Source organism: Dipodomys ordii, unplaced genomic scaffold (genome assembly GCF_000151885.1).
Source record: "Dipodomys ordii isolate 6190 unplaced genomic scaffold, Dord_2.0 Scaffold128, whole genome shotgun sequence".
Lineage (NCBI taxonomy): Eukaryota > Metazoa > Chordata > Mammalia > Rodentia > Heteromyidae > Dipodomys > Dipodomys ordii.
Window position 1 is genome coordinate 893616 of NW_012267344.1, and position 11427 is coordinate 905042.

Below are 11427 nucleotides of genomic sequence, written 5' to 3' on the forward strand. Positions count from 1 at the left end.
GAGCACTAGCCTTGAGCTGAAGAGCTGAGGGACAGCGCCCAGGCCCAGAGTTCAGGCCCCACAACCAGACCCAAAAGCAAAACAAAATGAAGAATGCATTTCTTTGAAGCAAAAACAACCCAACAGAAAACAAAACTATTTAATACCTGACCCCCCCCCCAACCTTACAAATCACTCAGTGTTGTTAGCATTGCTCCACTCACGATTGCTTTATAGATAAAAATCTTTAAGCAAGAACTAGTCCACCGCAGTGATAACGGACAACACAGAACAGACAAAATGCCCCTTACCTGCTCAGGGCTATTCTCCTGTCCTTTGAAAAGGCTTGATGAATTTCAAGATTCAAGGTACTGAGCAAGAAGGAAGTATTGACTTCCTGTTAGATGAAGTAAATCTGGACTCTGAACAACTGTGGGACCTATGGGGTGGGAGGAGGTGAAGTTCTCTTTTTGTACGGTCGGCTGCCTACTAATAGGCCACACTCAGTCACCCATGATCTGGTTCTGGAGTTCAAGTTCACCGGCAGGAGTGTCACTCACACGCAGATCCCTATCAGAGCAACTTGCCTTCTGTGATGATCGATCAATGTGTCTCTCTTGCTCCGATGATCTCCTCCAATGTTCTTGCTCCAATGTTGGCTTCTCTCCAGGAACCCTGTCCTCAGGGGCTGGGCAGGATGCTATGAGGTTGCACTTGAGTCAGGCTAGGTCCAATGAGCTGTTCGTATAACTCATGGAACAATGCCATGGGTAAGTGTCATGTGCAGGCAAGGCACAGAATTCTGCAGAATTCTGGTGGTTAGTAGGAACACTTTTTTTTTTCCTCAGTCCTGGGGGCCTGAACTTTGGGCCTGGACACTATCCCACAGCTCATCAGCTCAAGGTGAGCGCTTTACCACTTGAGCCACAGCGCCACTTCGGGTTTTCTGGTGGTTCATTGGAGAGAAGAGTCTCACAGACTTAACTGAGAGGGTTGGCTTTGAACCACAATCCTCAGATCTCAGCCTCTTGTGTAGCTAGGATGACAGCATGAGCCATGGGCTCAGGACTCACTGGCTCTTCTCCCATTTTTTATTTTTGGAAGTGGTAGGGTTTGAACTCGGGGCCTGGGTGCTGTCCTTGAGCTGAGCTCAGGATTCAAAGCTAGCATTCTACCATGTTGGGCCACAATAACTTAAAATCTGAGCTCATGCCTGTCATCCTAGCTACACAAGAGGCTGAGATCTGAGGATCGTAGTTCAAAGCCAGCCCGGACAAGAAAGTTTGTGAGACTCTTATCTCCCAATGAGCCAGCACAAAAGCCCGAAGTGGAGCTGTGATCCAAGTGGTAGAGCACCAGCCTTGAGTTAGGGGAGGAAAAAAAAAGCTAAGAAACAACACACTAGGCCCTGAGTTCAAGCCCCAGGACTGGCACAAAAGTAAAACAAACGAAATAAAACAAACAACAACAGAAAGCTACTGGCCTGAATCTTTCCTCCTCAGATATTATGATTTGTTTAGATGAGAGTGCAGCCCGGACATTGAAACTGTAATGTAGGGAGGGGAAAAAAAAAAGAGAGAGAAAGAGAGGTTGGAAACGTGTCTCAGGCAGTAGAGTGACAGCCAAGGTGTGAAAGCATTGGATATGGAGTTCAAGTTCCAGAATGAAATCTAAGAAGAGAGGATTTGCCAGGCAGAGGTGGAGCCTAGCACCCCAAGAGCTGGAGCGCCCTCTTCTGGACATGCTGTGTCTACACTTACTAGGTGTGCAATTAACCATGTTAAGAATTGATCATGGAAGCCAGGAGCTGGTGGCTCACCTACCTGTCATCCCAACTACTCAGGAGGCTGAAGTCTGAGGATTGCAGTTTGAAGCCAAACCCAGATAGAAGAGTTCCTGTGAGACTCTTAGTGCCAATAATAGACTCAGAAAAAGCGGGAAGTAGCACTGTGGCTCAAGGGGTAGAATGCCAGCCTTGAGCACGAGGAGACTCACAGACAGCGCCCAGGTTCTGAGTGGAGGCCCCAGGACCAGCAAAATAAACAAACAAACAAACAAAACAAACCAGTTGATGGTGAACCAGGAGCTAGTGTGGCTCACAACCTGCAATCCTAGTGACTCAGGAGGCTGAGGTCTGAGGATCAAGGTTCAAAGCCAGCCTGGGCAGGAAAGTCCGTGAGACTCTTCAGGACCACTCTTCCCTACTTTAGCTCATGGGTGGGAGTTGACGGTGGGGAGACAGGGACTGGGTCACTCGAGGGAAGTCAGGAGTCCCCTGGAGGGCAGAGCTTTGCAGGTTTCTGGGAGATGCACGAAGCAGCCGCTAGGGGGCAGGATTTGAACCCCTATCTATAAATTTCAAAAGAGCTCACAGTGGTGGGCTCCAAGCCTCCTTCCTGCCTTTCCCTTGTTCTAAATCTGCCTGACTACGGTTGTGCCTTTTGTTTTAGCCGCTGTCAGAAAGTACAGCCGTGGAGCCCTTGAACCCTCGGAGCAGCTCGCCCAGAGTTGCTGAGGAGGGGAGGCAGGCAAGAATGGAGGAGCCTGTAATGATCTTTTTTGCACAGCAAGTCTATGCTAGAGTGACAGGTGCATCCCAGGCTTAATCACTCGTGTGTGTGTGTGTGTGTGTGTGTGTGTGTGTGTGTGTACACTGGGGCTTGAACTCAGGGCCTGGGCACTGTCCCTGAGATGCTTCTGCTCAGGGCTGGCACTCTACTACTTGAGCCACAGCGCCCCTTCTGGCTTTGTCTGTGGATGTGGTACTGAGGAATCGAACCCAGGGCTTCATGCATGCTAGGCAAGCACTCTACCACTAAGCCACCTTCCCAGCCTATTCATTATTATTTTTCTTATTTATTTTGACTAGTCCCATGGACTTTCCTGCCCATGCTGGCTTCGAACTTCAATCCTCAGATCTCAGCTTCCTAAGTAGCAAGGATTACAAATGTGAGCCACTGATGTCCTACTGCAATTATTATTATTATTATTATTATTATTATTATCTTTAAGCAGTTTTACAAAGGGGTTTTATAAACATGTCAGTTTACAAGTACCATACCATATCCAGCAGCCATGATTTGGAAAGTCATCAGAGTTCCTATGATCATGAGAGAGAGAGAGAGAGAGAGAGATCAAATTCCATCTGTCACAGATACAGAAATACTAGGTCCCAGTGACTCACGCCTGTCATCCTACCTACTCAGGAGGCTGAACATCAGAGGATCTTGGTTCGAAGCCAGCCTGGACAGGAAAGTCTGTGAGACTCTTCATGTCAACAAGTCCCCAAAAAGCCAGAAGTGGAGCAATGGGCTCAAGTGGTAGAACACAAAACTAGCCTTGAGCACACAAGCTTGGAGACAGCACCCAGGCCCTGAATTCAAACCTCGGGACTAGCATTAAAAAAAGAAAAAAAGGGGGGAAAAAGAGAGGGCTGGAACATCTTGCATGGGGAACTGCTGGGTAGTTTCCTCTCAGACCCAGTCACCTTTGCTCTGAATGAGACAGGAAGGCCGGGCACTGGAGAATTCATGGTCCCAATTGGTCCCAATTCCCACCACGGCGTGCAGCCAGCCAATTAGAAGAGTTCTGGGCCTTCTAGCAGACTTCCTATCTCCTACAAGGAACTTCAAATGACCATGAATGTTCTGGGCAAGAAAACTCCATTTCTTTTGCGCATAGGGGTCTGTTTTCCCTTATTGGGAGTGGGGTTGGGGGGGAATAAAGGTGAGGGGGTACCTCTCTCCTTCTCTGCTGCAATTGTCATTGGGGGTTGAAGAAGAACAAAAGATTTCCTCATTTTAACCAGGTGCTGATAGCTCACACCTGTCATCCGCGCTACTCAGGAGGCTGAGATCTGAGGATCCTGGTTCGAAGCCAACCCCAGGCAGGAAAGTGCATCAGACTCTTCTGTCCAATGAACCCCCAGAAAACCCGGAAGTGGTGCTGTGGCTCAAATTGGTAGAGTGCTAGGCTTGAGCAAAAGAGCTCAGGGACAGAGCTCAGGCCCTGAGTTCAAGTCCCACGACTGACCCGCCCTCCCCCCTTCCCCCTTATCATTTCACCCCTGACCTACCTTGCTGAATTGGGGAACAAGACATTCATTCTCACATTAGTTCCTTATCATTCAAGAGTGCTCTCCTACTTTTCTGGTGTTGAGCTATCTGGTGGTAGAGACTGTCAAGAAACCCATATGATTTTAAATGAGGGAGGGAAGAGTATTTTAAGGAAGTGTTGGACAAAGTTCCCCTCATGATCTAGCCTGGGTTATGGTACTGCATGCCCTGTTTTAAAACTCTTAGATTGCAAATAGATTGGTGGACTAGTTGATGGATAGTGTTTTATTGTATGGGGTCATCTTTGTCAAGATCTTTTCTGTCTTACTAGATGCTAAGTAATAGTTCGTGTAAGCGCTTGCTAGTTGAAGTAGATGTGTGTGTGTGTGTGTGTGTGTGTGTGAGAGAGAGAGAGAGAGAGAGAGAGAGAGAGGCTCAGAAAAAGAGAGAAAGAACTAGAGAGGTAGAGACAGAAAAAGAGACATAAAGGCATAGAAGCCAGACACCAGTGGCTCACACCTGTCATCCTAGCTACTCAGGGGGCTGAGATCTGAGGATCAGGGTTCAAAACCAGCCCAGGTAGGAAAGGCCATGAGATTCTATTGCCAATCAACCACTCAAAACCCAGAAATGGAGCTGTGGCTCAAAGTGGTAGAGCACTAGGCTTGAGCAAAAGTGCTAAGGGCAGCATCCAGGCCCTGAGTTCAAGACCCATGACACTCTCTCTCATTCTCTCTCTCTCTCTCTCTCATGCACACACACACAAAGAGACAGAGAGAGCGAAAGAGAGAAAGAGCGCACAGGGGAGTCCATTTAGACTTCTTTTGATTAGAATGCTGTTCCTGAACTTTTGTGCTCAAGGTTAGTGCTCTACCACTTGAGCCACACCTCCGAGTTCAGCTTTTGGCTGGTTCCTTGGGGATAAGAATCTCATGGCCCTTCCGGCCCAGGTGACTTTGCACTCTGATTCTCAGATCTCAGCCTCCTGAGTAGCTAAGATGATTATGGGTGTGAGCCACTGGTACACAGCTTCAAAATATCTTAAGAAACAAAAACAACCGGGTGCTGGTAGCTCATGCCTAACCTTCTAGCTACTTCAGGAGGCTTAGATCGAAGGATTGTGGTTTGAAGCCAGCCTGGGTGGAAAAGTCCCTGTGAGCTACACTTCTCTTGGATAAAGTACACCCCCAAAAAAAGCCAAAAGTGGTGCTGTGGCTCAAGCTATAGAGTGTTAGCCTTGAACACAAACAGGCTGAGGGACAGCGCCCAGGTCCTGAGTTCAAGCCCTAGGACCAGAAAAACAAAACCAAACCACAACATCCGCCCCTTCCAAGAAAAAAACCCAAGAAACAACAAACCCACAACATTTCTTCCTTACCTTCTCGAATTCTTTCTCACCTGTAGCCTAATTTTTCAGTTTCTCTCTTTCTTTTGTTTTCAAAATAATGGGGTGCCAGCTTCATTTTTCTCCTGGGATAGCATGCCAACCCCACTCTCTTGATCTCTTTTCTTTTCTTTTTTTTTGTTTTGTTTTTTTGGGTCCGGTCATGGGGCCTGGGCCTGGGCACTGTCCCTCAGCTATTCAGCTCAAGGCTAGTGCTCTACCACTTGAGCCACAGCACCACTTCCGGCTTTTTTCTTTTTGCTTATGTGGTGCTGAGGAATCGAACCCAGGGCCTTTGGCATGTAAGGCAAGTGCTCTACCACTGAGCCACCTTCCCAGCCCCTTGATTCCTTTCCTAAAAAAAAAATGTCTCTCTCCAATTTTTAAATTGCTCTCTGTCCATAAGGTCATCGTTTCTCTTAAGATTAATGCCTACTTAGAAAGCAGAGAATACAGTAAGTAAGGAAATAACTTTTATCTCCTAGGGCTGACTTAAACCCTCCCCTCCTAGCTATCTAGGTTTTAGAGTCGAAGTTTACCACCTGGCAACAAAGCCAGGCACTGGTGGCTCCCGCCTGTCATCCTAGCTACTCAGGAGGCTGAGATCTGAGGATCCAGGTTCAAAGCCAGCCCGGGGGAGAGAAGTCTGGGAGACTCCTATCTCCAATGAACCATCCAAAAAAGCTGCAAGTGGAGCTGTGGCTCAAGCGGGTAGACCATGAGTCTTGATCAAAGAAAGCTAAGGGACAGCACGCAGGCTCTGAGTTGAAGCCCCGTTGTTAATGGCCAAATAAAATAAGCGGCTGAGTTTCAGACTCTCAGGATGTAATGGAAGTTTAAAGTTGATTCCCCCAAAACCCTCAGGCCAGGTGGATGTTCCCAGGCTGGAAAACACACACAGTTAGGTGAGGGGCTAGAGAGGAGAATCTGATAACGTTTTGAGTCCAGGAAGGGTGTTGCTGTTTTCTTCTGTGATTGTGGGTTGTTTGCTTAACCCTTTGCCACAGTTCCTCCTCTGATAAGGGTTAAAACACAACACAACACAACACACACACACACACACACACACACACACACACACACACACGTTCTACAGGATTACTGAAAGGTTTCAGCAAACAGGACATGCTCTATGGGGGCAGAAGTCTGATAAATAAACCTCTTTTCCTGCCTGAATAGCGTATGGCCTACTCTAGCAGGTACTTCATGAAACCTAGTATATTTCATTTCCCTTACATATGATGCAGGGACTCAGATGAAAATGATCAGTTTCCATGTGTTCAGGTTTTCTTTGTCTGATCTGTGTCTTGCTAAGTCCTTCACCTCTCCCTCCCAGACCTCTCTTCTAGAAAAGTAACTTTCCTTGTCTTATAATCTCTCTTTCTCTCTGTCTTTCCTTGAGAGCGCCCACAATCTGTTAGAGGGTGCCCCTTCCTTTCTGCTTCTTTGTCTGCTTGTCTGCTTGCTTGCTTCCTCAGTAAAGCTCCACCAAGTTTGAGTCTACGGCCCGTTACTCGTTTTTTTTTTTCAATTTTTTTTATTGTGATTAAGTGGTTACATAATTTCCCAAATTGCACAGCATTGTGGGATAGTGATGTTTAGTTAAAGTCACAAACACATTCTAACTTTCATGGGGCAAATGTCTATCGTGGTCTATAACATTTATGAGTTCTATGAGCTTTGCAATACAGTTATTTCTTCCACATTGGGTGATATGTACATTTCTTTTGTTTTGCATAGCGTCAGCTGTTCCCTCTTTTCCACTTGTTCCCTCCTTCCCTTCAGTGACATTGAGTGGCTTAGTTCATTTTGGTCAATGTCCAGTGCAGCTGATGGATCCAACTGTTGTATGTTTTTCCCTGATTCCCTCTAGTTCTGTGCCAGCCTCCTGGTTTCCCTCCGGTGTGCAAGTATGTACCATATATGTGATCAGCAGCATGGGGTTATTTAGTAGTGATTCGACCAGATGAGTGGAAGTCCTTTGTTTCTTAAGTCCTGTTAATTTTTGTCCTATCACCTAACATTTTGGATTTAACATCCACTTATCAGGGAGACCATGTGCCGTTTGTCTCTTTGCTCATGGCTTACCTCGCTCCACATGATTTCTTCTAGTTCCATCCATTTCCCTGCAAATGTCATTATTTTGTCATTTCTAATGGCTGCATAATATTCCATTGTGTATAGATACCACAATTTTTGGACCCATTCATCTGTGGTGGGACATCTGGGTTGTTTCCATATCCTGGCTATTGTGAACAGTGCTGCAATAAACATGGAGGTGCATGTGTCCTTGTAGACTGGTTCCTGTTGTTCAGGATAGATGCCTATTCATTTTTGCACACTGTAAAACTTAACGTGCACAATGTGTGTATGCACACGTGCGCACCTATGTATGTATGTCAGTGTCTGTGTAAACTTGTTATCTGGCATTGTAATCGAGTGACTTGGCTTAAATGGTCTGAGATTCCTGAAGTGTGTTCAGTTTAGATTCGTAGTTCTGTACCAGCCAGTCTCCATGTAGACCAGATCCAGTCCATCTCTTCCAATCTGGAAGACAGGTCTTACTCCTCCTAGACCATCCTGAATACCTCCACCATGGTTAAAAAAAAAAATACTAGACTCTAGCTTGACTCTATCACAGGTAGCTGATTCTTGGTGAAAGATTGCTTTGGATTTGCAAACACTAAGACTCTGGTGTGACATTCTTTTTGTAGTATTAGATTTGCAATCTGACCCACTCTGACCTGGCTATGTTATGCTAGCGAAACAGATGTAGTGAACTTTGCTTGATTTAGGCCTCGTTAGGATCACCAGAAATCAATACTATATCTGTGCTAAAACTTAGCCCATCACATCTACCGAGTTTTGTCATGGCAGAATATTTGTTGGTTAATTCTTGACAAGGCGCGGGTAAGCTCTACTTACTTCTATTTGATCTCCTTGTTCCTTGGAAATAATAAAGGGTTTTTATGGCCAAGATTACAGTTCAAAGCCAACCCCTGGGCAGAAAAATCCCTGAGCCCTCCATCTCCGAACTAACCAGCAAAAAAAGCCAGTCTGGAAGCATGGATCAAGAGATGCTTATCTCTGATTAACTTGCCAAACACTGGAAGTGATACTGTAACTCAACGTGCTAGCCTGGAACAGAAGTTCTCTGGGACAATGCCCAGGCTTTGAGTTCAAAACTCCAGGAATACCAACTTGGATGAGCCACCCCAGCAATAAGCATCTAGATCCCTGGGACTCAGCCAGTCTGGGGAACAAGGGACCATGGAGAGGAATAAAAGGAGCTGATATTACATCAGCAGAAAGTCAACAGAAGTTAAGTAGCCTGCCCGTCTTCACTTGTCTACATTCTTGTCTTTGTTACCTGACCCTATAAGAACTAGCCGGTCTACCCCAGTCATCCAATTTTTTAATTTTCTGTCCAGACCTTGTCCACCAAGAGACAGTAGCTGCCTGCTGCTTCCTCCCAGAGGAGATCACATCTCCACCTTTTACCTCTGACATCCAAGGAGGTAACCAGAGAGAATCTGCGCTCTTTCTCATAGTGATCAAAAGGCTAGAATGTTAAGGTCTGCTCCGGGCCATGTAGTCCCTGTGTGTAGACATCTCTGTAGCTCTTGCCTAACTTTCTGCCCAGTATCTGTGTTACCTAGGTAACTGGCACACCTGGAAGCAATCTCCTCCCTCTCCTGCTAGGTCACATCTTTTAGCCGCCTCTGGTTACTTCCTGGTAAAATGGGAAGTGGTGTTATTTACTCTCTAAGTTGTGTTCTTCATTATTAGCCGTGAGAACTTATCTACCAATGGTTACCCACGGTTATCTTCCGTTTCACGTTTCACGAGTGATAAGAGCTCATCTACCACTGACTGCAGAATCAACTTTTCTTCTTGTCTTCTTTTACTTCTCCTTCAAAAAAGGAGAGAGAAAAAGGCTGCAGAGGTGGTTTATTTAGAAGATTATTTCCAGGTAGGCCGGAGGTTACCTGTTTAAAAAGGGAATCAATCAGTGTTGCTACCTATACCCATTTTCCTCTTTGCTCTCTTCTGATTTTCTTGTTCCTTTTTCCTGCCTACATTAGAACATGCTTGCTTGTCACCCTCATCTGAATTTGGCTTTTCTCTGTGTGTGTGTGTGTGTGTGTGTGTGTGCGCGCGCGCGCGCACGCATTCTGGTACTGGAGCTTGAACTCAGGGGCTTGCACGCATCTCTTGCTTAGCTTTTTATACTCAAGGCTGGCGCTCTACTACTTGAGCCACAGCTCCCCTGGCCAGCTTTTCCCCGATTAAATTGGAGATAAGAGTCTCATGGATTCTTCTGCTTGGGCTGGATTTGAAATGTGATCATCAGAGCTCAGCCTCTTGAGTAGCTAGGATTCTAGCGCCAGGCTTGAACTTGGCTTATTGATTGATTGATTGATTGATTGAACTTGGCTTTTTGAAACTGTTCAACTTCCATAAGTTCTCCAAATATTAAGATCATAACCACTTCAAAAGGGTTACTGCTAAGTCGTTTGTGTTTGTTGATATTGATTTTTAAGAACTTTAGTGAAGGGCTTGGGAAGGTGGCTCAGTGGTAGAGTGCTTGCCTAGCATGCATGAAGCCCTGGGTCCAATTTCTCAGTAACACATACACAGAAAAAGCCGGAAGTGGCACTGTGGCTCAAGTAGTAGAGTGCTAGCCTTGAGCAAAAGAAGCTCAGGGACAGTGCCCAGGCCCTGAATTCAAGCCCGAAGACTGGCAAAATAAATAAATAAATAAATAAAGATAGGAAGAAATTCAGTGAAAATATAATTTATATTTTAGTATGCATGTATATTTGTGTGTATGTATATACAGATCTACATTTTTATGTGTGCAATAGAGATGTGTACCAATATATGTTTTTGTTTATTTTTCTGCTAGTTCTGGGGCTTGAACTCAGAACCTGGTGGCTTCCCCTGAGCTTTTATTTTTTGTTCAAGGTTAGCACTCTACCCCTTGAGCTATGGCTCCATTTGTGACTTTTTTGGTGGTTTATTGAAATTAAATGTCTCCAGGACTTTCCTGCCCGGGATGGCTTTGAACTGCAATCCTCAGATCTCAGCTTCCTGAGATAGAACCCCCTACAAACTCCTATGGAAACCCTTATTTTGTCTGAGGATGGAGGGGAGAGGGTATCATTTGATGAGTATTTCATGAGAATGTGCTAGAATCGGGGGGATCTTCTAGTGCATGCATGATGGTAGTTGGGGGTATACCTGCTGCTCATTTCCCAAGGTGGCCATTGACTCTCACAAGCCGGGTTGTTTCTCTGAAGGGAAGTTTGAACCCTTTGTAGGACCCAATAAACAAAAGCAGATAAATTCAAGCTGGGCGCTAGAGGCTCACGCTTGTTGTCCTAGCTACTCAGGAAGCTGAGATCTGAGGTTCGCAGTTCAAAGCCAGCCCGGGCAGGAAAGTCCATGAGACTCTTATCTCCCATGAACCACCAGAAAACCAGAAGTGGCGCTGTGGCTCAAGTGGTAGAGCGCCGCCTTGAGCTGAAGAGCTCAGGGACAGCGCCCAGGCTTAGAGTTCAAGCCCTACAACAGACTAAAAAAGAAAAAGCAGATAAATTCAGCAAAGGATGTTCACCCCCACAGGTGATCAACAGAAACAGAAATAGGAAAGGCCAATTATGTCAATGACAATCATCCTCAGCAATGAAATACATGATAATTCCCCCAATGACAGCTCCCAGACCCATCTCTGTTGGCCAACTAAGATCTCTTACAACTTTTCCATATTGATGGACTCCTGTTGAAATGAGCCTGTGTCAAGAATATATTTACCTTCCCACTTGGCTGAAAGAAATTTTGCAGAGTGGATTAAGAACTTTAGAGATACAGCACCTTGGATAATTTGCCATTTGGATGATATTTGTTTTAGGCAAAGAGGGTTTTCTTTCCTTTTCTTTGCCATTTTTAGAGCCACAGCACCACTTCTGGTTTTCTGGTGGTTTTACTGGAGATAAGAGTCTCACA

General features: G+C 45.7%; 2 protein-coding genes across 2 annotated transcripts in view; one reads left to right on the top strand and one right to left on the bottom strand.

Annotated features, from left to right (window-relative positions):
- Positions 1-347, bottom strand: part of Ccr1 (chemokine (C-C motif) receptor 1) — a 3827-nt gene extending 3480 nt beyond the window's left edge. The window contains exon 1 of the mRNA XM_013030263.1: positions 291-347. The gene's annotated coding sequence lies outside the window, so the exon portion shown is untranslated. The remainder of the gene's footprint in view (positions 1-290) is intronic.
- Positions 348-9345: 8998 nt separating this feature from the next.
- Positions 9346-11427, top strand: part of Ccr3 (chemokine (C-C motif) receptor 3) — a 4902-nt gene continuing 2820 nt past the window's right edge. Inside the window, exon 1 of the mRNA XM_013030273.1 lies at positions 9346-9391. The gene's annotated coding sequence lies outside the window, so the exon portion shown is untranslated. The remainder of the gene's footprint in view (positions 9392-11427) is intronic.